Below are 26,841 nucleotides of genomic sequence, written 5' to 3' on the forward strand. Positions count from 1 at the left end.
AAGATATGGCACAATAGCTCACAGGCTTGGGCCGGGTGGCATTAAAAGGAAAGTTCCCATTCTGAAGTTCCTTCATTTGTGAAGCAGGAAGTGAGGAATGTCAGATAGGAAGTGAGGAATGGGAATTGGAAGGGTCAGTGAGAAATATGAAGTGCCATGAGTGTCCCTAGATAGACCTTGATAAATTAAAGATACATGTTGTTAGAGCAACCATTTAAAAATAATAGGAAAATGTATAGGTGAGAAGCCAATAAAGAAAATAACATGGAATACTAAGCCTATCCAAATAATCCAGAAGAAGAAAGGAAAGAAATAGCAGAGAAAGAAAATACAGAAGGGACAAATAAAAGATTAGCAAGATGATAGATTTAAACCCAACCATATCAACAGTTACATTTTACGTATGTGAACTAAACACTCAATTAAAAGGCAAACTAATTTAAAAGCAAGATTCAATTCTGTGTTAAAACATATGCATGTTAACTGTTAAATAAATCCTTTTTAAATCTCATAACCCAAATAAGTTGAAAATACAAGGATGGAAAAAGATATACCATGTAAATAATAAAGCTGGTATAGATTTTTTTGATATGTAATTTTTATTAGAGAGGTTGTGAACTTACAAAACAATCATGACATAGATTTTTTAGACAAAGAATATTACAAGAGATGAATGGGAGGTTTGATAATGGTCAAAGGGGAAATTCATCAAGTAGGCATAATTCTAATGTACACAATAACACATCTTCAAAACTGATAAGTCAAAAACTGACAAAACCAAAGGGAGAAATAGATAAATCCACACTCAGGGTTGAAGATTAAAATCTCCAAAAAGTAGGCAGGTAAACAAGAATTAGTAGGCAAATGTGTCAGGAAGGATGTAAAAGATCTAATCAGTATTATCAACCAACTTGACCTAACCAACATTTATAGAGCACCACACTCAATAACAGCACGTGGAAGTTTACCAGATGGCCCATAGGCTAGGCAATACATTTCAGAAGACGGAAGAAAAGGAGCTTCTCTTGATTTGTCCCCTATGCATCTCTCTCACTCTCAAAGCTCCATAGCAGATGCACAGCTGGATGGGGACAGGGGTACTTTGTCACAGCCATCTCCTGCCCCATCGTTCCTCGCCTCAGTAGCCTCCAGGGCCACTACTCCCATGAAGTCTTTATAGAGACCCCTGGAACAGGCCCTTCTCTTTGTGCCTAACTTCAGCCTTGGGAGTTTGCATATATATTCATTTGACACCCATAAAATCTTAGCACACTCTTTGGAATATTTGTCTGATTATTTGTCTCCCTTTCCTAGACCATCAGACAGCAGAACAGGGCCACAGCTGATGTGCATTTGCAGACCCAGTTGCCAGCAGAGTGTCTGTCACAGTGTAAACACGGAGGCTTTCATGCATTGTTGAGCCGGTTCTTAGACACGTGACGTTTTTATGCATTGTTGAGTCTATTCTTAGACGTGCAAAGTTTTATGTGTTATTTATGCATTCTTAGCACGCACCATGTCCACTTTACAACACAAAGTTTTCTCCGTCTCTGTGCCTCTCTTCTAAAATGAAAAGTTCTAGAGAAAATACACATAATGGAAAATAGGCCTAAACTGAATTATTAAAGGACCATAGGACTGAAAAAATGAGAGCTGTTTCCTTCCTTAAGAATGTTTTTCGGGGAGGCCCGGGCTAGGGCCGGCGCCGGGCCGTTGGCGCTCGTGACTCTCCGGGGCCTCCCTCCCTCCCTCCCTCGCTCCGCTCCTGCCCGCAGGTTGTTTTCGGGGAACTCCGGGGTTGAAGCGGACTTACGTCCCGCCACCTCCCGTTAGAAGAAATGGAGCAAGAGCCACAAAATGGAGAAGCTGCTGAAATTAAGATCATTAGAGAGGCCTACAAGAAGGCCTTCTTATTTGTTAATAAAGGATTGAATACGGATGAGTTAGGTCAGAAGGAAGAAGCCAAAAACTACTATAAGCAAGGAATAGGACACCTGCTCAGAGGAATCAGCGTTTTGTCAGCAGAGCCCGAGCACATGGGGCCTGGCTGGGAGTCTGCTAGACAGATGCAGCAGAAGATGAAAGAAACTCTACAGAACGTGCGGGCCAGGTTGGAGATTCTGGAGAAAGGTCTCGCCACTTCTCTACAGAATGATCTTCAGGAGGTGCCCAAATTATATCCAGAATTTCCCCCTAAAGAAATGTCAGACAAGCCAGCGGAAGCTCAGGTCTTCAGTTCTGCTCCTCAGCACCCTGAAGTAAACGGAAGCACCTCCGATGCCAGCGTGGGGTCGGCACCTGGGCCGGCGCCTCTGGGCAGGCCACCTCCCAGCTGCCCCGCAGAGGCGCCTCCTGCTTACACCCCTCAGGCCGCCGAGGGCCACTACACTGTGTCCTACGGGACAGATTCGGGAGAATATTCCTCAGTTGGGGAGAACTTCTACAGGAACCATTCTCAGCCACCTCCTCTTGAGACCCTGGGGCTTGATGCCGATGAGTTGATCTTGATACCAAATGGAGTACAGATTTTTTTTGTAAACCCAGCAGGGGAAGGTTAGCGCACCTTCATATCCTGGTTATCTTCGCATTGTGAGGTTCTTGGATAATTCTCTCGATACGGTTCTGAACCGTCCTCCTGGGTTTCTTCAGGTTTGTGACTGGTTATATCCTCTAGTTCCTGATAGATCTCCAGTTCTGAAATGTACTGCAGGAGCCTACATGTTTCCTGATACAATGTTACAAGCATCAGGGTGCTTTGTGGGGGTCGTCTTGTCATCTGAATTACCTGAAGATGACAGAGAACTCTTTGAGGATCTTTTAAGACAAATGTCTGACCTTCGGCTCCAGGCCAACTGGAATAGGGCTGAAGGAGAAAGCGAATTCCAAATCCCTGGAAGAATGAGGCACTCCTCTGACCAGTTAAAGGAAGCCTCTGGCACTGATGTGAGACAGTTGGGTCCTTCTTTGGACCAAGGCAATAAGGATGTACGTCATAAAGAAAAACGTGGGAAAAAGGCTAAGAATACTTCAAGTGAAGAAGTTAATCTGAGTCACATTGTACCCTGTGAACCAGTATCAGAAGAAAAAGCAAAGGAATTACCTGAATGGAGTGAGAAAGTGGCTCAAAACATTTTGTCAGGTGCTTCCTGGGTGAGTTGGGGCTTAGTTAAAGGTGCTGAATTTACTGGCAAAGCAATTCAGAAAGGTGCTTCTAAACTCCGAGAACGTATTCAACCAGAAGAAAAACCCGTGGAAGTTAGCCCAGCTGTGAGCAGGGGACTTCACCTAGCAAAGCAGGCTACAGGAGGAGCAGCGAAAGTCAGCCAGTTCCTGGTTGACGGAGTTTGCACTGTAGCAAATTGTGTTGGAAAAGAACTAGCTCCACATGTCAAGAAGCATGGAAGTAAACTTGTTCCAGAGTCTCTTAAAAAAGACAAAGATGGGAAGTCCCCTCTGGATGGTGCGCTGGTCATAGCGGCAAGTAGTGTTCAAGGATTTTCAACCATCTGGCAGGGATTGGAATGTGCAGCTAAATGCATTGTTAACAATGTTTCTGCAGAGACTGTACAAACTGTCAGATACAAATATGGGCATAATGCGGGAGAAGCGACACACGACGCAGTGGATTCTGCCATCAACGTTGGTATGACTGCCTATAACATCCACAACATTGGTGTCAGAGCGATGGTGAAGAAAACTGCAAAGCAAACAGGCCACGCCCTCCTGGAGGACTATAAAATAGTTGATGGTTCTCAGGGGAAAAGTCAGCAGAAAGGAGCTAATGTGTACTCTGCTGGGGAGAAAGATGAGCTGGGAAAGGATGAGGAGGGGGACCCAGAGAAGAGTGAGGCCAAGAAGAAAGAGCAGTGACGGTCCACCGCGAGGCCCCTGGCCTTTCGTGTGGTGGGCCAGCTCTGCTAACCCGGCAAACGTGGACTTCCCCACAGTCAGCCAGGGTTTTTTAAGTGCATTCATTCCTACAAAGCAACTGTTTAACTCTCACGGCATGTATTCTACTTACAAAGAAAAGAATCAGTATTCTTGCATCATGCCTTTAGAAAGAGACAGTTGTATTCTAAGTATTTTTTTTCTAAATGTGGCTAACATATTTTTGCAGTTAAAATAAGACTAATAATACATGTGCTATAAATCTCATTAAACCTAATGTTAAACTATTTTTGTATCTGCTATCTTTCAGAAAGCAAAGTAGGAAATTATATATTTAATTTGCTATCTTTCAGAAAGCAAAGTAGGAAATTATATATTTACATAAAATTTGGCATTTAGTAGCCTTAGTTTGTCGTCCCTTAGGAGGAATGACTTAAGATATTATCCCCTCTTTTTGCACTAATTGTGGATTTTGTTTCTAGGTGCTTCTCAGAATTTTCAGTGTGTAAGCTAAACAAAAACTGTGATCATAAACAGATAACACTTTCAAAGATTTTCAAAATAGAATAGACTGATCATGAAAACTAAGATGAGGTTATATAAAATTTTTTGCTACTTTTGTTAAAAATGGGATGGTCTTTTATGTATAAAAATGAATACAAGTGGATTTTCAAGACTTTCGGATTTGAACTGGTATTAATCTAGTAGGAGTTTAGGAAATTTGGGGATATAATTAGTAATGTATAAAACGTAAAAGTGGTCATTATTAGCTTAATGGGCAAAAAAGTACTTCAGCAAATGATTTAATCATATCTACCTCTGTAGGTTTTTCCAAAAGGCTGAAACTTTACAAAGACTAAAATATAGGCAAATAAGTTCATTGTTGGTATAAAGAAACTTATTTTAGGATTCAGTCATTGGAATTTTAAATATTAAAAAGCCAAGAAATTAAATTATTAGAAAAGAAATCTTCTAATCATAATCAAGGCAAAGAATATGAAGGATCTTAGTCCTTAGTCTTAAAATACTGGGACACTGGATAAGGAAATACGACCCATCTATATGCTGCCTACAAGAGACACATCTTAGACCCAGAGACTCATGGAGGTTGAAAGTGAATGGCTGGAAAACAATCATACAAGCAAACAACAACCAAAAAAAGGCAGGAGTAGCTATATTAATATCAGACAAAATAGACTTTAAATGCGAAACAATTGTGAGAGACAAAGAAGGATACTATATTTTAGTGAAAGGGACAATTTGTCAAGAAGATCGAACAATCATAAATATTTATGCTCCTAACAAGGGCGCCTCTAAATATGTGAGGCAAACGCTGGAAAAACTAAGTGAAAGAATAGATGCATCTACAATTATAGTGGGGGATTTTAATACACCACTATCAACTCTGGACAGAACATCTCAAAAGAGAATCACTAAAGAAACAAAACATTTGAACAGTATATTAGAAGAGCTGGATCTAATAGACATATATAGATCATTACACCCAAACACAGCAGGATATACATTTTTCTCAAGTGCACATGGAACATTCTCCAAGATTGACCATATGCTAGGCCACAAAGAAAGGCTTAATGAATTCAGAAAGATCGAAATCATACAAAACAATATCTCTGACCACAGTGGAGTCAAGCTGGAAATTTGCAAGGGACAGAGACCAACACTTCACACGACAATTTGGAAATTAATCAGCACACTCTTAGAAAAACAGTGGGTCAAAGAGGAAATCTCAAAAGAAATCAATGACTACCTTGAAACAAATGATAATGATAACACAACATACCAAAATTTATGGGATGCAGCAAAAGCGGTACTGAGAGGGAAATTTATAGCCATAAATTCATATATCAAAAAAGAAGAAAGAGCAGAAATTGAAGAATTAACTGCACATTTGAAGGAATTAGAAAAACAACAACAAAGTAACCCAACAGGAAGAAGAAGGAAGGAAATAACAAAGATAAGAGCAGAACTAAATGAAATAGAAAATAAGAAAGCACTTGAAAAAATAAACAAGACCAAGAGCTGGTTTTTTGAGAAGATCAACAAAATTGACAAACCTTTAGCGAGACTAACAAAGAAAAAAAGAGAAAAGATGCAAATACACAAAATAAGAAATGAGAAAGGTGATATCACCACTGACCCCACAGAAATAAAGACTATCATAAGAGGATACTTTGAAAAACTATATTCCAAAAAAAATGACAATTTAGAGGAAATGGACAAATTCCTAGAAATACATAAGCAGCCCAAACTGATGAAAGAAGAAATTGATGATCTTAACAAACCAATCACAAGCAAAGAGATAGAATCAGTCATTAAAAATCTCCCAACTAAGAAGAGCCCAGGGCCAGACGGCTTCACAGGTGAATTCTACAAAACATTCCGGAAAGAACTAACACCAGTCCTGTTGAAACTATTCCAAAAAATCGAAACAGAAGGAACACTGCCTAATTCCTTCTATGATGCCAACATTACCCTAGTACCAAAGCCAAACAAAGACACCACAAGAAAGGAAAATTACAGACCAATTTACACCATATAAACAGATTGAGAGAAAAAAACCACATGATTATATCTATAGATGCAGAAAAGGCATTTGACAAAATACAGCACCCCTTCCTGATAAAAACACTCCAAAAGATCGGAATACAAGGAAACTTTTTGAACATGATAAAGAGTATATATGAAAAACCTAAAGCCAACATTGTTTACAATGGCGAAATCCTGAAATCCTTCCCTCTAAAATCAGGAACAAGACAAGGATGCCCATTGTCTCCGCTCCTATTTAACATTGTCTTGGAAGTACTGGCTCGAGCACTGAGACAAGAACCAGATATAAAAGGCATTCAAATTGGAAGGGAAGAAGTCAAAATTTCATTATTTGCAGATGACATGATCCTATATATAGAAAACCCTGAGAGATCTTCAACAAAGCTCCTAGAACTCATAAATGAGTTTAGCAAAGTCGCAGGTTATAAGATCAATGCGCAAAAATCAGTAGCATTTCTATACACCAATAATGAGCAAGATCAGGAGGAAATCAAGAAAAAAATACCATTCACAATAGTAAATAAAAAAATCAAATACTTAGGAATAAATTTAACTAAAGAGGTAAAAAACTTATACATCGAGAACTATACAAGATTGTTCAAGGAAATCAAAGAAGACCTAAATAAATGGAAGAATATTCCCTGTTCATGGATAGGAAGACTGAATATTATTAAGATGTCTATCCTACCAAAACTGATCTACACATTCAATGCAATCCCAATAAAAATCAACACAGCCTTCTTTAAGGAACTAGAAAAACTAACTATGAAATTTATTTGGAATAAAAAGAGGCCCCGAATAGCCAAAGACATATTGAAAAAGAAAAACGAAATAGGAGGAATCACACTTCCTGACTTCAAAACATACTACAAAGCTACAGTAGTGAAAACAGCATGGTACTGGCATAAGGAGAGACACACAGACCAATGGAATCGAATTGAAAGTTCAGATATAGAACCTCATGTATATAGCCATATAATATTCGATAAAGCCACCAAACCCTCTCAACTGGGAGAGAATGGCCTATTCAACAAATGGTGCCTGGAGAACTGGATAGCCATATGTAGAAGAATGAAAGAGGATTACCATCTCACACCTTATACAAAGATCAACTCAAGATGGATCAAAGACCTAAATATAAGAGCCAAGACCATAAAGACCTTAGAAAGCAGTGTAGGGAAACATCTACAGGACCTTGTAATAGGAAATGGCTTCATGAATATCACACCAAAAGCACGAGCAGCAAAAGAACAAATAGATAAATGGGACTACCTCAAAATTAAAGCCTTCTGCACCTCAAAGGAGTTTGTCAAGAAAGTAAAAAGGGAACCCACACAATGGGAGAAAATATTTGGCAACCATATATCTGATAAGAGACTTATAACTTGCATATATAAAGAACTCATAGATCTCGAAAACAAAAAGATAAACAACCCATTTAAAAAATGGGAAAAAGATTTAAACAGACACTTCTCCAAAGAAGAAATACAAATGGCTAAAAAGCACATGAAAAAATGCTCCAAATCCCTAGCTATCAGGGAAATGCAAATCAAAACTACAATGAGATACCATCTTACTCCCATAAGATTGGCAGCCATGAAAAAAACAGTAGAATACAAATGCTGGAGAGGATGTGAAGAAAGGGGAACACTCATCCATTGCTGGTGGGAATGCAGAAGGATCCAACCATTCTGGAGGACAGTTTGGCAGTTTCTCAAAAAATTATCCATAGATTTGCCATATGACCCAGCAATACCACTGCTGGGTATATACCCATCAGATCTGAAAACAAGGACACAAACCGATATATGTACACCAATGTTCATAGCAGCATTGTTCACCATCGCCAAAAGTTGGAATCAATCCAAAAGTCCATCAACAGATGAGTGGATCAATAAAATGTGGTATATACACACAATGGAATACTACTCAGCTGTAAGAACCAATACACTACAATCGCACGTGATAACATGGATGAACCTTGAGAATCTTATGTTAAGTGAAGCAACCCAGGCATTGAAGGACAAATACTATATGACCTCAATGATATGAAATAAGTTAACTGCCTCAGAGAGCTAGAGTCTGGAAAAGTGGCTTACTGGAAATCGGGGGGTGGAGGAAGGATGTGAGTTAATGTCTGTAGGGGTGGAATCTGTGATGAGCTGGGGGTAAGTATGAGCACAAAGAAGGGACAAAATGGGGGCAAGGGGTTACCTTCGGGTGGGGTTTTCTGGGTTTGAGGGGGGCTGGGGATGGGAAGAGGGGTAATATGGTCCAAGAAATAGGTGGGAGGGAGGGGCAACATACAAACATGGGAGAGTGCCAGAAGTTCGTTGAGAACTAAATGTTGAGTAAAACGTATCAAAGTATAAGTAGGAGGGTCACCTGGTTAGGACGCTCAGGGGGTATGGTCTGATGCGGGACGGACTCCGGAGGGAATAGCTGAAGGCTCATTTTGCCAAGGTGGGTTCTACCATTGGGTGGGGTGGACCCATATCCTGGGGAAGACTAATGCCGTCGAATAGAGAGAACTGTATCTCTCGTGAGAAAGGACGGCTCCCAGGGCATTAGATTGGCAGGCGTTGTGGGCACTAAGGGGAGGGGAAAATGGACGTGCAATGGATAGAACAAAGGTAAATAAGGGGGCAAAAGAGGAGTCATGTGAGAGTACACGAGGATGAATATAAAACAGCTAATATTACACCAAAAACATATAGGGGACGACAGACTAATAATGAAAACCATAAGACAAAACATAGGATAACTAAAAAATTTAGAAAACTGTACAACCTAAAGTATGGACCACATAGTAAGCACAAATGTTACCTTGTTTGAAAACTATAGTTTCGGAATCTGTACATCAGTTTCAGGAAATATGATATGAATAAGTTAAAAGATTATTGCTGTGGAAGGGAAAAGGTTTTATGGTGGATCTGGGGAAATACTGTATATTGTATATATGAATTTTGGTGATCTAAGACTCTTCTGAAGCTGACATGATGTTGGGATTCACTTTACGGGAAGTTTTGGATCACAGAGTGGTTCAACAATGGCAGCGGAGGAATACTGATATGGGATGTTATTGACAGGATATATATGGTTGACAGGGAGTTATACAGGGCATATGCCCAGGGTATATGGTAATGTCTATATATACCCATAGTGGAAACAATTAAAAACAACAGCTGGGGGGGTACTGGGCTCCTGGCCGGGGGGTCACTGTTGTGGGCCCTGGGAGAGCAGCGGCAATCCTCCAGGTGCAACGGCAAGAACCAGGAAGGAAGGAGGGCCCAACAGTGGGCTCTTGATACTAATGGCTACACTTTTGAGCCTATGCACCTGCAATAAGAACAAGGCCTAGAGTAGCATTGTGCCTGGGGGTTTCCTCCTGACAGCCTTCATGTTACTCAAATGTGGCCACTCTCACGCCAAACTCAGCGTGTAGATGTGATGCATTCCCCCCAGCGTGGGACACGACACCCGGGGATGAGCCTCCCTGGCACCGAGGGATCACTACCACATACCAGCTGAAGAAGCAACTAGAAAATGACCTTGAATTAAAGATTCAATGCGGAACAGCAGAATATACCTGTCTACATATAATAACATGACTTCGGGAAGCGGTTTGACCTAATGTAAGGGGGAAATGGAAAGAAGAAATGAGATTATAAGGCTGTGAGTCTCCAAAAAAGAGTCTGGAGGTTGTCGGAAGGAATACCCCTATGTACAACTGAACAGAGTCTAAGAGACAGATAAGGTAGACACAACCCCAGGTATTGGTTCTTTTGAGGGATAAAGAGACCCACGGGTTCTATGGTCATGGCAGTTGAGGTTCACTGCCATGACAGATGGCCCTTCTTTGGAGCTGGTGTTTCTGCATGATGGAAATGGACTCAGAGGGGATCTCTTTTCACAAGACTTGCATGCTACTTTATTGAAATTGTAGTTGGTGCTGAGTTTAAGATATATGTAGGGGATTTGAATCTCTGGACTGATAATATGACACCCAGGCCCAGAGCCTCAACAGACTTCAGCTCCTACACTTTGACTTATTGGACTTACTCCACTCAGCTAACATGGAGTTGAAGAAGGTCAACCACCACAACATGGAGCCTAGAGTGTCTACAACTAGAAGCGGGAAGAGTGCATCCAGTACCCATGTGGAATCTAAGCCCTCACTTGACATAGGTGTGCAATGGACACAACCAATCCAATGTCCACAGAGAAAATGTGGAATGGGTGTGGGAACGGTAGCCATGGGGGCTGCTGGGTGTGGGGAACGGGAGGAAGAGATGAGATGTGGAGGCGTTTTCGGGAGTGGAGTTGTCCTGGATAGTGCTTCACGGACAATTACGGGACACTGTAGATCCCCCCAGGGCCCACTGGATGGAACGTGAGAGAGTCTGGGCTATGATGTAGACCATTGACTATGGGGTGCAGTGATGCTCAGAGATGAACTTACCAGGTGCAATGGATGTATCACGATGATGGGAGAGAGTGTTGCTGTGGGGGGAGTGGGGGGCGGGGGCGGTGGGGTTGAATGGGACCTCATATATTTTTTTAAATGTAATTAAAAAATAATAATAATAAATAAATATTAAAAAAAAAAAAAAGAATGTTTTTCTCTTCTAACAAAAGAGAAATCGCTTAGTGACAAGGTCAAAGCATAAGGCCTTTGATGACCGAAAATAAAAATAAAAATCAGAGAGAAAGAAGAAAAACCCCCATCTAACACAGATCGAAGTGTCAGGTTCTTCAGAAAAGTGGTGAAATTCTGAGGCTTGATGGTTTTCAATAAAGTCCACAAAGACCAATTATCCTGCATGGCTTAAAGATGGGCCCAGCTGGAGGAGGACCTACTGAAGGACCTTTCCAAATAATGCTTTTACCTCTGTGTGAATGGAGGCACTAACAGGAAGTATAAAAACATTTATCAGTGGATTACTTGCTGGGGTTATTTTCCCATACCGTGCTTGTCTCCCATGCTGCCCTAAGCAAACCTCTTTTTTGGGGGTCAAAACCATCTTCTCTATCCTTTAACTCTTGGACCGAACAAGGAGCCAAAGTCATAGTAAATCCTAAACACAGATTTGTTCAATGAATGTTTGTTTAATAGCAGAGACATTCCTCTCCCATTTCTTTGAGTTTGAATTTGTTTATTAATAAATGAGACAAGTTTATAACATTCACCATTAAGGTCATCCTCCTTGTCCATTATCATATCCCTAACTACTCTGCTCTAAGGTGCAGTGAAAAACAAAGTCAGTGCTACCTGTTATTCCACTTTTAATTCATTTCCACATTGGAAAATGAAAGTCACAACATTGTGGTCTATTTAGATCTGTTGTAATCTAATAGGGAAGTTGTCTCCTTTAATTCTTATGGAAGAACTATTTGATATATCATATTTGAAAAACATTCTTTTGTTTAGCTATTTCAACAGTTTATCACGATCACTATAATTTTCCTGCAAATATTTCACTAATCAACCAATATTTGAGGCCAGTCTCCTGCATGTGAAGGTTTACAAAACTTTTGTTGTTGTTGTTGTTGTTTGAGTTTATATCCAACCAGATAACTTTATGCTTTTGTGGTATAACAGAGCATATCAGGATTTACTTTCAATGACTATACAAAGTATAATTCTCCCAAACCCCGTTCATCATGCTGGTGGAAAAGAAATTAAACAATGAAAGCACAGCATCCAAACAACATATCCCCAGAGCCCCAAAACGTTGTCCATCTGGGAATGGAATGGTAACTAGGGAGCTGAGCATTTGTAGATTTGAAAATCTGCTTCAAAATAACTTTGCTTCACAACTGTGACTAATGATTCCAACCTTAAGATTCATCCAGGGCTTTCTCATTGTGTAGATTTCTTCCCATCCCCTGCCCTCCCCACCTGCCACAGCGATGGTTTCGTGACTAAGACTGGTATCATCAGAATGTTCTTGGGACAGAAAGGTAGTCCAATGACTCATCAGACGCTAGAAAGGGACAATATTCAAGAAATTTAACATCATTGGCATTTGAAATATTTCAATACTCTGAATCTCTTCCTAAAAATAAGGACAACTAACTTCATTCACTGACAAAAGCCACAAATCAAAACAACTGTGACAGAGGACAGAACAAAGTATAATGACAAAGAATCACCACAGTTACTCATAAAAACTTTAGCACTTGCCAGTCAATTTTTCTTGTCTTCTGGGGCTCATACCCTCAATTTACCCAATTTCTCTCCATAAATATTTCTCTGACACAATAGCATTCAGATTCTAAAAATGTCTCTCTGCAGAAACGTTTACGTATCAGAGGAGTACCTTTCAAAGGCAATTGTATCTGAGAGTTGTGGGTGAGAAAGAAAACAGAAAAATGTTAAAAGTTACCTGAGGGGAATGGATGTGACTCAAGTGGCTGAGCTCCCACCTCCCACATGGGAGGTCCTGGGTTTGGTTCCTAGTGCCTCTTGAGGAAAAAAAAAAAAAAAGCAACAAGCAAAAGAAACAAAAAAAAACCAACTCAGGGAAGCCGATACGGCTCAGTGGTTGAGTGCCGGTTTCCCACATATGAGGTCCTGGGTTCAATCCTCGGCCCCGGAACCTTAAAAAAACAAACGAACAAAAAGTTATCTGAGGACTCTGGCTAAGCCGAGGGTCATGGGGTAGAGCAGCAGCTCTGGAAGGCACCCCTGGTAACCGATGGCACCATGTTTCTTGACTTCTCTCCTCCAGCTCCCTCTCTTCTGTCCCCCTTCTCTTGAGCTTCTCTGCATGTATTAGCTTCTGAGGTCTGGGCTTCAGAGACAACTGGTTTGAGGGACCCACAAAAATGGGTGTCTATCCCCTTCTGGTTGCACCTCTGGGAAATACTATCCAAGTCCAATATACGATTATTTCCAGAATATCTTCCCCCAAGTAATATATAGAACCCACTATATAGGCTTTTTTTTAAAGATTTATTTATTTATTTTTCTCCCCTCCCCCCCCCCACCTCCCACCCTGGTTGTCTGTTCTCTGTGTCTATTTGCTGCATGTTCCTTTTTTTTTTTGGTCCGCTTCTGTTGTTGTCAGCGGCACAGGAATCTGTGTTTCTTTTTGTTGCATTACCTTGTTGTGTCAGTTCTCCGTGTGCGCAGCACCATTCCTGGGCAGGCTGCACTTTCTTTCGCGCTGGTGGCTCTCCTTATGGGTGCACTCCTTGCACGTGGGGCTCCCCTATGCGGAGACGCCCCTGTGTGGCAGGGCACTCCTTGCGCACATCAGCACTGCGCGTGGGCCAGCTCCACACCGGTCAGGGAGGCCCCGGGTTTGAACCGTGGACCTCCCATGTGGTAGATAGACGCCCTAACCACTGGGCCAAGTCCGCCGCCTAGAATCCACTATATTAAGAGTTGTTTAGTACAGAACTCACCCCTGGGAAGCCATCCACGCCTGGTTTTGGTGACTGCTCTCACCAGCCCTGTTCCAGGTCTGAGCGCTCCTCTTCCAGTGCACTAACTCCCTCTAGCTCCCTCTAGCTCCCTCATGGCGCTCAGCAACCCCCGCCCTCCACCCCAACGCCATAGCCACACCTTCCTGGAGCAGCATGCCCCATGCTCTCGACCTCCTGTCATCACAACTATGTCCCGTTCCCCTAAGATATGGCTAAGTCCCTGAAGCTAATTTGGTTTATTACTATAAGCCAAGATATTAACGATTTAATAGGTAACACTTTGATGTAGCTGAGATTATTGCCTTGAATCCAAGTATTCGTAAAGAAGTGTTTCAAATGACGTATTTACTCCTTCAACAAACCAAAGTGCCTATTATGTTCCAGGTGCTGTCAGGACGCTGGTGTACAGAGGCAGACAAAATGCACATGGTCCCTGTCCTCAGCGGGCATTGTGATGTAGCGGGCTTCGAGTCAGCAGTGCAGAGTGGCTGTCTCCATCAGGTAGGGTGCCTACACTCTCACCAGGAGAACTGCAGGTCACATTTATTAGGTCATTCACATTGTGGGACTTACTCCAGCACAAGGAACAACCCTGTGGCTTTGTTCTCTTCCCATTCTGCAAGAGGAAACAAGCTTTGCAAAGCTAAGTCCTCTACCTGTGGCTGCAGGACCAGCAGGCAGCAGAGCCAGGGTCTGAAGATTTTGGACTGCAAGCCCATCACCAGCCTCTCCACCACTGCTGCCACCTCAGCTTCTACCCAAGGGTCCCTTTGATGTATAGTCAGTAGATGATCAGGAATCGCATACCACCTTCAGCTTCTAACTGAATGCTTCTAATTGCATGGTGCAGGGACAGAGTTGCAGTGCATGTTCTAAAGTATTGCTATTGCAATAGTTCCATGCTTGTGATATATCATTCTTATTGCATAAAATATGCTAGTAGGAGTCATCCAGCTTGCATCCTCATTATCCTCTGCCTCAATAAATTTTAATGTGTATAAACTCATCCTGTTACTATAAATCTTCCCCCAAAATACCAGCATGGCATTGGAACTTGATTCCCATTGGTCATTTCTTGTCTGGTACTTTATCTCTGTGCAGCCTGTTATCATTACTCACTCTCCTCTTATGTCAGCTGATTGACAAGTCGCTCAGGCCTCCAGCTCACCCCCAATAATCATTCATTGTATCTATGGAACTGAGAGTTTATGTAGGATGGAAAAAAACATAGCTTCTGTTTTAGTTTGCTAGGCTGTCAAAATGCAATATATCAAAAATGGGTTGGCTTTTACAATGGGAATTTATTATCTCACGAGCTTACAGTTTTGAGGTCATGAAAATGTCCAAATCAAGGCATCATTAGGTGATGCTTTCTCCCTGAAGACTGATTACCAGTGATCCTGGACTCCTTTGTCCTAGGACAAGGCACATGGCAGCATCTGCTGGTCTCTCTCTTCTCTTCCGGGTTTCTGTGCTTCAGCTTCTGGCTTTCTCTGATCATCTGAATTCATCCCATTTATAAACAACTCCAGTAAAAGGATTAAGACCCACCTGACTTATGTAATCTAATCAAAAGGCCCTTAGCTGAAGTCAGCTAATCCAAAGTTCCCACCTACAATAGGTCTACACCCACAGAGATGGACTAACTTTAAGAACGTAATCTTCTGGGGTCCATCCAGCTTCAAACCATCATAGTATCAGCTTCATGATCTGAAGTATTCCTAGGTTCATTTGGAGACACACACCCATGCATGCACACAATTCCCTAAGCAGAGGCATGAATTAAATTTATTATTTTTCATTTATGGATAGTATTCGGTTAATGTTCAGTTACCCGCTATTATTATCTGACATTGGCATCGCCAATGCACAGGCAATTCTTATTTTGCAATTGTATAGCTTGTGACATTTATCTGAACTAATTTATAAAGTAGGTAATTATTAGTCACAGTGTCTCAGTTTCACACTTCAAAGCTGATACTCTGTGCTCACAGAATCAGTTTTATTTTATTACAGAAATGGTTGGAGATCATGGAGATATAATGTGAAAAACATATTGTGGTACCAGAAAGTAAGGAAACCCAGAGAAAGATGAAGGTTTGTTGAAAGAACACAACAGGTAGCCAGAAGGGGTTCCTAATGGCCAAAGCTGGAACAAACCGAGTTGCAAAGTAAGTAATGGTAGGATTGGATTTTGGCACATGGAATAAAAGAAATTTCCATAATTCCATACTACTTACATAAATAAACAAATAAATAGGGAAAAGAAATAGCTCTTCTTTAGAGTAGAATTCCAATTAACAAGTGTAGAAAAGAGGAAATTAGAAAATCACCATTAGGCAGACACCACAGTATAACTGTTGCAGACAAGATCCACAAGTGCAAAAATTAGTGGGTAAAAATTTAGGAGAAACCTGATTTGCATAGTCTTAACATACGGCCCCCAAGAAATTTATTAACTACAAACGGAGAGAGAGAAACCTGCAGACACCAGCATAAGGGATCGAGGTAAACAGGAGCAGTCATAAGGTGTAAACATCAGGAACCCTTGATGTTACGCACCGAGAAGGACACCGCAGCATCATTTCTGTGGAGCTCCTGACAAAGCTGCATGAGGACATAGCAGGCCGACTCAGGTGGAGGAGCGTTCTTCAAAACAGTGGCTCGGTCCTCTTCAGAAGACTCAAGGTCATAAAAGATAAGGAAAGACTAAGAAACTGTTACTACTGGAAGAGTCTAAGGAAAACTGACAATTAAATGCAATGTGGGATCCTGGAAAGAATTCCGGAACAGAGAAAGGACAATAGTAGAGAAAAATTGGGGACATTTACAGAAAGACAGTTGTTTAGGTAATGTCACATCAATGTGCTTTTCCTCTTCTTGATAATTACACTGTGGTTAAGCAAGATGTTAGCATCTGGGGAAGCCAGGTGAGAGGTATAAAAGGAACCCTTTTACTATTTTTACAGCTTTTCTGTAAGTCTAAAACCATTCAAAATAAAGTCTAGTAAGATTAAAAGTTGTGGGGGGAGCAGATGTGGCTCAAGCAGTTGAGCAACTGTTTTCCACATGGGCGGTCCTGGGTTCAGTTCCCAGAGCCTCTTAAAAAACAAACAAGGGAAGTTCATGTGCAAACAATTGGGCTCCCATCTACCGTATATGAAGTTCGGGGTTGGGTGCCCAGGATCTCCTGGTAACGGCAAGCTGGCCCGTGTGGTGAGCTGGCCCACGTAGAGTGCTGGCTTGCGCCAAGTACCACTCTGCACAGGAGGGCTGCCCCACGCAGGAATGCTGGCTGATGCAGAGAACTGGTGCAGCAAGATGACACAACAAGAGATACAGAGGGAAGATAAGAGATGCAGCAATATGGTGCAAGAGAATGATCGCCTCTCTCCCACTCCAAAAGGTCCCGGGACTGGTTCCCAAGAGCTGCCTAATGAGAATACAAGCAGACACAGAAGAACACACAGCGAATGGACACAGAGAACAGACGAGGCGGGGAGGGGTTTAAAAATTAAATACATAAATCTTTTAAAAAACAAAACAAACAAATCAACTCAGGGGCTAATGTGGCTCAACTGTTGAGTGCTGGCTTCCCACATACAAGGTCCCAGGTTCAATCCCTGGCCCCCGTACCTGAAGAAAAAAGTAGTGGGTGACCCTCACTTGAAAAAATTCAGAGGAAAGTTCCAAAGCAATCATAGATACAAATCCTCTAGTTTTCAGTTTTACCCTCTGCCAAGGAGAGTTATAAAGAATGAAAAAGTGTTATGTGATATAGTGACTTTTATTTTTCTGCCTATAAAGGTAAGATAATTTTCTGGAATACATGCTCATCTATGATTAGGGAGTGTCAAAAGGATGGTAAGAAATGATCAATAAAATTACGTCTAACAATTATGAAAGTATGAAGTCAAATATTGTTCAGTTAAAATCAGAATACAGGTACAGAATTGTGCTAAGTGTATGGGGGAGGAAGGGAGCTTTTATATTTTGGGAAAATACCACAGAAAGGCTAGAAGCTATGGTCTTACTATTCTCACCATAAAGCTGCTGGGAATTCAGAAACTAAGTGTTGGAAAAGAATGTTTGATCATTAAGAGAAAATGGCAACAGAATTTTCTTTCTCCCTTCATAATCAAATTCCTTTAATATTTCAGGGAAATAAAGGAGAAATAACTAGTGGATTTAAAAGAACAGATATGGGAAAAGAAGGGCAAGATGGTGGCTGAGTGAGCTTACCTGGTAGTCTCTCCTGCAAAGAAGCAGCTGGGCAGCGTTGGAAATGCTTCGGGACCAGGCTGTTTCGGGATTTTGCAGGGCAGGAGGTGTCTGGACATCCATTTGGTGGGAAGGTAACAGAGAAAATTCGTGTATAAGATAAAATTGAGGCTCTATTACACGGAGATGGGAGCTGCACACAGGACGCTCCCTCCTGGGGTGGGCGGCGATTCCTGGAGGCTCTGCGGTACTGGGGAATTCATAAGTCCTGAGTGGGCTATTGGGGGGCTAACAGGGCAGGCCTTCGCAGACCGATTTGGGGAGACAAACAGGAGTTTTATTGTGAGGCGGGGAATTTTTGATTGCGGACACAAATAATAGCGCTTCCAGCTAGAGCCCCGCCCCCCAAGGCCGGCTGCCGATCTGCAGCAGCCTTAAATTGTTCACAATAAAGAGACATCACCAGGAGGCTGTTTCAGGGACTGGCAGGGTGGGAGACGTCTGGAAGCTGATTAGGGGAATATTTTGCGAAGCGTGGGAATTTTGGTTTTGGACTCTGTTATCGGCGTTTCCGGCTGGAGCCCCACCCCTGGGCCTGGCTACTGATCTGCATCATTAAATTGGCTGCAGTGTAGAGGTGCCCCCAGGTGGCCATTCCGGGGGCTTACAGGGTGGGAGGTGTCCTGAAGTCCAATTGGTGATACATCCGCAGAATAGACCCGAGTGAGTGAGTGAATTGCAGGGTTCAGACACATAGGTCAGAGTTTGCGGATGTAACCTCTCCCATAGGGCTGGCACCCAGCTGCGGGGATCCCTGAAGGCTGTGTTGCACTGCGGTGCTCCCAGGCTCCCTGTTAACTGAATTTGAGGTTGCCAGGTCTGAGTCCCCTAAACCCTGGTGGCCTACACCCCAGAGACTCACACCTCTTGAGTCTTTAATATCACAGACTTTCCATCCCTGAATCCATCATGCCCTGAGGTCCATCTGAGGTCCTTGAATGTCCTAGCCCTCAACGTTTGAGTTTTTTCTTTTGTTTTGTTTTTTATTTTATTTTTCTATTTTTTATTGTCCTGATTGCTAACATTGCATTATCTCCTAGTCTTTTCTCCCAGCGTATCCCCCAAAGTCTTTTTTTTTTTTTCAGTTATTTAGGGGGCTTTTTGTTGTTGCTGTTGTGGTTGTTCTATATCTTTTTTTCTTTTCCTTACTTGTTCGCCTCCCTTTACCCACCCCCTTTTTCTTTCTTTCTTTTTTCCCTATTTTTTTTTCTCTCTTGTCCCTCATTTTCTTCTTATTTTATTTTATCTTAATTATACAATAGGTGCTGCAGGGAACACCTCACATTTGCTGGGTTTCCTCATCCTCCGTTGCTTCATTTCTGTGTGAATTGATTTTGGCTACCTACACTATCCCCTTTCCCCAACATCTTGATATCCTCCATCATCTACTGTCTCTCCTATATTCCACCTCCCTTTCTTTGATCCCCAAAGTGTCTAACTCTTAATTTCTAATACCTTTGTTTTGTTTTCTGTCTTTTATCCACTCTTGAAACTATTGCCTTTCTTTTCTCTATCCCTTGCTCATGAAAACACTAGCTTTTTAATTCATACCATATTCCTCCCATATTCAGTCGACTACCTCATTATAGGTACTCTACCTACTGCTATAACTCTACATAACTTACATGAATCTAATATCCATCCTCCCAGATCTCATATTGTTGCTCTGTTAACAGCAATACTACTTTACACTTTTTCCTTGCTTACACATTTGCCTTAGCCCTGATACTAATACATTCTTTTAAAGTGAACTCAACCAGCAATAAGAAATTAGAATAAGAAGAACAAAGTGACAAAGAGAAGATATAACACTTAAGCAAAAACAACAGCTAATTAATCCCCAATACTAGACAAAGAAGCTAAGGAACTGATTAAACCCATCAAGATAAAATGATGACCAGACAGCAACAAAAATCTACAAACCAAACCAGTAATCAGGAAAACATGGCTGAATCCAATGAACAAACTAAAAACCAGGAAGGGGAGCAGAACTTCACACAAGTAATTAAAGATCTCAGAACATATATCACCGACAAATTTAATGAAGTAAAGAAAGAGTTTAACAACATGAAGACAACACTTGGAGGGGAAATTGCAGACATACGCAAAAAGATAACAGATATGATGGGAATGAACACCACAGTTCAAGAAATCAAAAATACACTCGCAGCAAATATCAGATTAGAAGAGGCAGAGCAGAGAATTAGTGATGTGGAAGACAGTACATCAGAAATCAAACAGATAGTAGAATTGGTCAATAAAAGGATAGAAAAAATCCAGCTAGGACTTAGGGACCTGAATGACAATGCAAAACGCTCAAACATATGTATTATAGGCATCCCAGAAGGAGAAGAGAAGGGAAAGGGGTCAGAAGGAGTGTTGCAGGAAATAATGGCTGAAAACTTCCCAAATCTACTGAAAGAGACAGATGTACATATCCAAGAAGCACAGCGCACCCCAATCATCATAAACCCCAACAGGCCCACCCCAAGACATATACTTGTCAAATTATCCAACGCTCAAGACAAAGAGAAAATTCTAAAAGCAAGAGAAAAGAAAACCATCACATACAAGGGACGCTCCATAAGATTAAGTGCTGATTTCTCATCTGAAACCATGGAGGCAAGAAGGCAGTGGTATGATATAATCAAGGTACTAAAAGAAAAAAATTTCCAACCAAGAATACTCTATCCAGCTAAACTAGCATTCAAAAATGATGGAGAGTTCAAAATATTCACAGATAAACAGAAACTGAAAGAGTATGCCAACAAGAAACCTCCCCTTCAAGAAATTCTAAAGGGAGTTCTGCAGGAAGAAAGGAAAAAACAGGACAGGCAGAGTTGGAGGAGAGAGTAATAGCAACAAAAAAGACAAAAGAGAAGGAAAACAAACAAACAAAATATGACAAACACAAGTCCAATCAAAATATGGCTAACATAAATAATTCCTTGAAAGTAATAACACTGAATGTCAATGGATTAAACTCACCTATCAAAAGATTCAGACTGGGACATTGGATAAGGAAATATGACCCATCTATATGCTGTCTACAAGAGATGCATCTTAGACCCAGAGACTCATGGAGGCTGAAAGTGAATGGTTGGAAAACAATCTTACAAGCAAACAATAATCAAATAAAGGCCGGAGTAGCTATATTAATATCAGCCAAAATAGACTTTAAATGTGAAACAATTGTGAGAGACAAAGAAGGATACTACACCTTAGTGAAAGGGACAATCTGTCAAGAAGAATGAACAATCATAAATATTTATGCTCCTAACAAGGGCGCCTCTAAATACATGAGGCAAACGCTGGAAAAACTAAGTGAAAGAATAGATGCATCTACAATTATAGTGGGGGATTTTAATACACTACTATCAACTCTGGACAGAACATCTCAAAAGAGAATTACTAAAGAAACAAAATATTTGAACAGTATATTAGAGGAGCTGGATCTAATAGACATATACAGATCATTACACCCAAACACAGCAGGATATACATTTTTCTCAAGTGCACATGGATCATTCTCCAAGATAGACCATATGCTAGGCCACAAAGAAAGGCTTAATAAATTCAGAAAGATCAAAATCATACAAAATAATATCTCTGACCACAGTGGAGTGAAGCTGGAAATCTGCAAGGGCCAGAGGCCCAGATTTCACACCAAGATTTGGAAATTAAACAGCACACTCTTAGAAAAACAGTGGGTCAAATAGGAAATCTCAAAAGAAATCAATGATTACCTTGAAACAAATGATAATGATAACACAACATACCAAAATTTATGGGATGCAGCAAAAGCAGTACTAAGAGGGAAATTTATAGCCATAAATTCATACATCAAAAAAGAAGAAAGAGCAAAAATTGAAGAACTAACTGCACATTTGGAGGAATTAGAAAAAAACAACAAAGTAATCCAACAGGAAGAAGGAAGGAAATAACAAAGATAAGAGCAGAACTAAATGAAATAGAAAATAAGAAAGCACCTGAAAAGATAAACAAGACCAAGAGCTGGTTTTTTGAGAAGATCAATAAAATTGACAAACCTTTAGCGAGACTAACAAAGAAAAAAAAAAAGAGAAGATGCAAATACACAAAATAAGAAATGAGAAAGAAGATATCACCACTGACCCCACAGAAATAAAGACTATCATAAGAGGATACTTTGAAAAACTATATTCCAACAAAAATGACAATTCAGAGGAAATGGACAAATTCCTAGAAACACATAAGCAGCCTATATTGATGAAAGAAGAAATTGATGATCTCAACAAACCAATCACAAGTAAAGATATAGAATCCGTCATTAAAAACCTCCCAACTAAGAAGTGCCCAGGGCCAGATGGCTTCACAGGTGAATTCTGTTAAACATTCCGGAAAGAACTAACACCAATCCTGCTGAAACTCTTCCAAAAAATCTAAACAGAAGGAACATTGTTGAACTCCTTCTATGATGCCAACATTACCCTAGTACCAAAGCCAAACAAAGACACCACAAGAAAGGAAAATTACAGAACAATTTCTCTAATGAACCTAGACACAAAAATACTTAACAAAATACTTGCTAATCGTATTCAACAACACATTAAACGAATTATACACCACGACCAAGTGGGATTCATTCCAGGTATGCAAGGATGGTTCAACATAAGAAAATCAATCAATGTAATACACCATATAAATAGACTGAAGGAAAAAAACCACATGATTATATCTATAGATGCAGAAAAAGCATTTGACAAAATACAGCACCCTTTCTTGATACAAACACTCCAAAAGATCGGAATACAAGGAAATTTACTGAACATGATAAAGAGTGTATATGAAAAACCTACAGCCAACATTGTTTACAATGGAGAAATCCTAAAATCCTTCCCTCTAAAGTCAGGAACAAGACAAGGATGCCCACTGTCTCCCCTTCTATTTAACATTGTCTTAGAAGTACTTGCTCGAGCACTGAGGCAAGAACCAGATATAAAAGGCATTCAAATTGGAAAGGAAGAAGTCAAAATTTCATTATTTGCATATGACATGATCCTTACATAGAAAACCCTGAGAGGTCTACAACAAAGCTTCTAGAACTCATAAATGAGTTTAGTAAAGTCGCAGGTTATAAGATCAATGCGCAAAAATCAGTAGCATTTCTGTACACCAATAATGAGCAAGATCAGGAGGAAATCAAGAAACAAATACCATTCTCAATAGTAAATAAAAAAATCAAATATTTAGGAATAAATTTAAATAAAGATGTAAAAAACTTATACACTGAGAACTATACAAGACTGTTTAAGGAAATCAAAGAAGACCTAAATAAATGGAAGAATATTCCCTGTTCATGGATAGGAAGACTAAATATTATTAAGGTGGCTATCCTACCAAAACTGATCTACACATTCAATGTAATCCCAATAAAAATCAACACAGCCTTCTTTAAGGAACTAGAAAAACTAACTATGAAATTTATTTGGAAAGGAAAGAGGCCCCGAATAGCCAAAGACATATTGAAAAAGAAAAACGAAATTGGAGGAATCACACTACCTGACTTCAAAGCATACTACAAAGCTACAGTAGTGAAAACAGCATAGTATTGGCATAAGGAGAGACACACAGAGCAATGGAATTGAATTGAAATTTCTGATATAGAACTTCATATATATAGCCATATAATATTTGATAAAGCCACCAAACCCTCTCAACTGGGAGAGAATGGCCTATTCAACAAATGGTGCCTGGAGAACTGGATATCCATATGTAGAAGAATGAAAGAGGATTACCATCTCACACCATATACAAAGATCAACTCAAGATGGATCAAAGACCTAAATATAAGAGCCAAGACCATAAAGACCTTGGAAAGCAGTGTAGGGAAACATCTACAAGAGCTTGTAATAGGAAATGGCTTCATGAACATCATACCAAAAGCACGAGCAGCAAAAGAACAAATAGATAAATGGGACTTCCTCAAAATTAAAGCCTTCTGCACCTCAAAGGAGTTTGTCAAGAAAGTAAAAAGGGAACCTACACAATGGTAGAAAATATTTGGCAACCATATATCCGATAAGAGACTTATAACTTGCATATATAAAGAACTCCTATATCTTGAAAATAAAAAGATAAACAACCCATTTTAAAAATGGGAAAAAGATTTAAACAGACACTTCTCCAAAGAAGAAATACAAATGGCTAAAAAGCACATGAAAAAATGCTCCAAATCTCTAGCTATCAGGGAAATGCAAATCAAAACTCCAATGAGATACCATCTTACTCCCATAAGATTGGCAGCTATGAAAAAAACAGAAGAATACAAATGCTGGAGAGGATGTGAAGAAATGGGCACACTTATCCACTGCTGGTGGGAATGCAGAAGGATCCAACCATTCTGGAGGACAGTTTGGCAGCTTCTCAAAAAACTAACCATAGATTTGCCATATGACCCACAATACCACTGCTGGGTATATACCCAGCAGAACTGAAAACAAGGACACAAACCAATATATGCACACCAATGTTCATAGCAGCATTGTTCACTATCGTCAAAAGTTGGAATCAACCCAAATGCCCATCAATAGATGAGTGGATCAATAAAATGTGGTATAGACATACAATGGAATACTACTCAGCTTTAAGAACAAATACACTACAAACACACGTGATAACATGGATGAATCTTGAGAACCTTATGCTGAGTGAAGCAACCCAGGCATTCAAGGACAAATACTACATGACCTCAATGATATGAAATAAGCAAGCTACCTCAGAGAACTAGAGACTGGAAGATAGGCTTACAGGAAATAGGGGGGTAGAGGAAGGATGTAAGCTGACATCTACATGGGTGAAATCTATGATAAGCTGGCTGTAAGTATGTGCACAAAGAAGAAATAAAATGGGGGCATAGGGTTACCTTTGGGTGGGGCTTTGTGGGTTTGAGGGGGGCTAGGGATGGGCAGAGGGGTAATATTGCCCAAAAAATTGGGGGAAGGGAGGGGCAACATACGAACATAGGAGATTGTCAGGTGTTGGTTGAAAGTAAAATGATGAGAAAACCGTATCAAAATATAATTAAGAAAGTTACCTGTTTAAGATACTCAAAGGGGATAATCTGATGCAGGACAGACTCCTAGGGAATATATGAATGCTCATTTGCCAGAGTGGGTTATACCATTGGGTATAGACCCATATAATGAGAGTGAAGGTAGACCCACATCCTGGGGAGGACTAATGCCATCAAATAGAGGGAACTGTATCTCTCAAGAGAAAGGGTGGCTCCCAGGGCATTAGGGCAGTTGAGCAAATCAAGCCCTCAACACTGTTGCAAGAATCTCTGAACATGGCTCCTCAAGAAATGAAGATTGACTGTCACTGTGGGCCCCAAGGGGAGGGGGAAATAGATATTGAATAGATGGAACCAAAGTAAATGTGAGGGCAAAAGAAGTGTTTCACAAGAGTACACAAGGATGGATATAAAACATGTAATATTACACCAAAAACATATAGGGGATGACAGACTAATAATGTAAACCATAATGTAAAACATAGGATAACTAAAAAATTTAGAAAACTGTATAGCCTAAAGTATAAACCACAATGTAAACACAAATGTCACCTTATTTGAAAGCTATTGTCTCAATATCTGTACATCAGTTTCAGTAAATATGATATGAATAAGTTAAAAGATTATCGCTGTGGAAGGGAAAAGGTTTTATAATGGATGTGTGGGAGTACTGTATATTGTATATATGAATTACTGTGATCTAAGGCTCTTGTGAAGAGAAGCTCAATAATTAGGAAAAAAGAAAAGAAAAAGATAGGATGTAGAATTTTTCCAAATCAAGATGTATTCTATATCTAACCTTTAAACTCATCGCTATATTCCATTTCACTAGTAAGGGAACCTGACATTATATTGGGCTTCACTTTTCAGGAACTTTTGGATCACAGAGTGGTTCAACAATGGCAGCGGAGGAATACTGGTATGGGATGTAATTGACAGGCGATATATGGTTGACAGGGAGTTATACAGGGCATGTGTCCAGGGTGCATGGAAATGTTTGGATATACTCATAGTGGAAACAATTAAAAACAACAGCTGGGGGGTACTGGGTTCCTGGCCGGGGGGGGGGGGGAGGCTCTGTCATGGTCCCTAGGGGAGCAGCGGCAGTCCCCCAGGTGCAATGGTAAGGACCAGGAAGTAATGAGGGTCCTCCAATAGTGAGCCCCTGATACTAATGACTATGCTTGTGAGCCTATACACCTGAAATAAGAACAAGGCCTAGAGCAGCACTGTGCCTAAGAGTTCCCTCCTGACAGCCTCCGTGTTACTCAAATGTTTCCAGTCTCAAAGCCAAACTCAGCATGTAAATGCAATGCTTTGCCCCCAGCGTGGAACATGACACCCAGGGATGAGCCTCCCTGGCACCGAGGGATCACTACCAAGTACCAGCTGATGACGTAACTAGAAAATGACCTTAAAGGTTCAACGCAGACCAGCAGAATATCCCTGTCTACATATAATAACAGGAGTTAAAAATGCTATTTGACCTAAAGTAAGGGGGAAATGGAAAAGACAAATGAGTTCATATGGCTATGAGTCTCTAAAAAAGAGTCTGGAGGTTGTCAGAAGGATTGCCCTTATGCACACCTGAGCAGAGTCTCAGAGACAGATAAAGT

At 40.6% G+C, this 26,841-nt stretch overlaps 1 pseudogene; it reads left to right on the forward strand.

Moving 5' to 3' along the window:
• Nucleotides 1-1,681: 1,681 nt before the first annotated feature.
• On the forward strand, nt 1,682-4,564 carry LOC101432319 (spartin pseudogene; annotated as a pseudogene).
• The last annotated feature ends 22,277 nt before the right edge of the window (nt 4,565-26,841 follow it).

This window comes from Dasypus novemcinctus, chromosome 13 (assembly GCF_030445035.2).
Source record: "Dasypus novemcinctus isolate mDasNov1 chromosome 13, mDasNov1.1.hap2, whole genome shotgun sequence".
Classification (NCBI taxonomy): domain Eukaryota; kingdom Metazoa; phylum Chordata; class Mammalia; order Cingulata; family Dasypodidae; genus Dasypus; species Dasypus novemcinctus.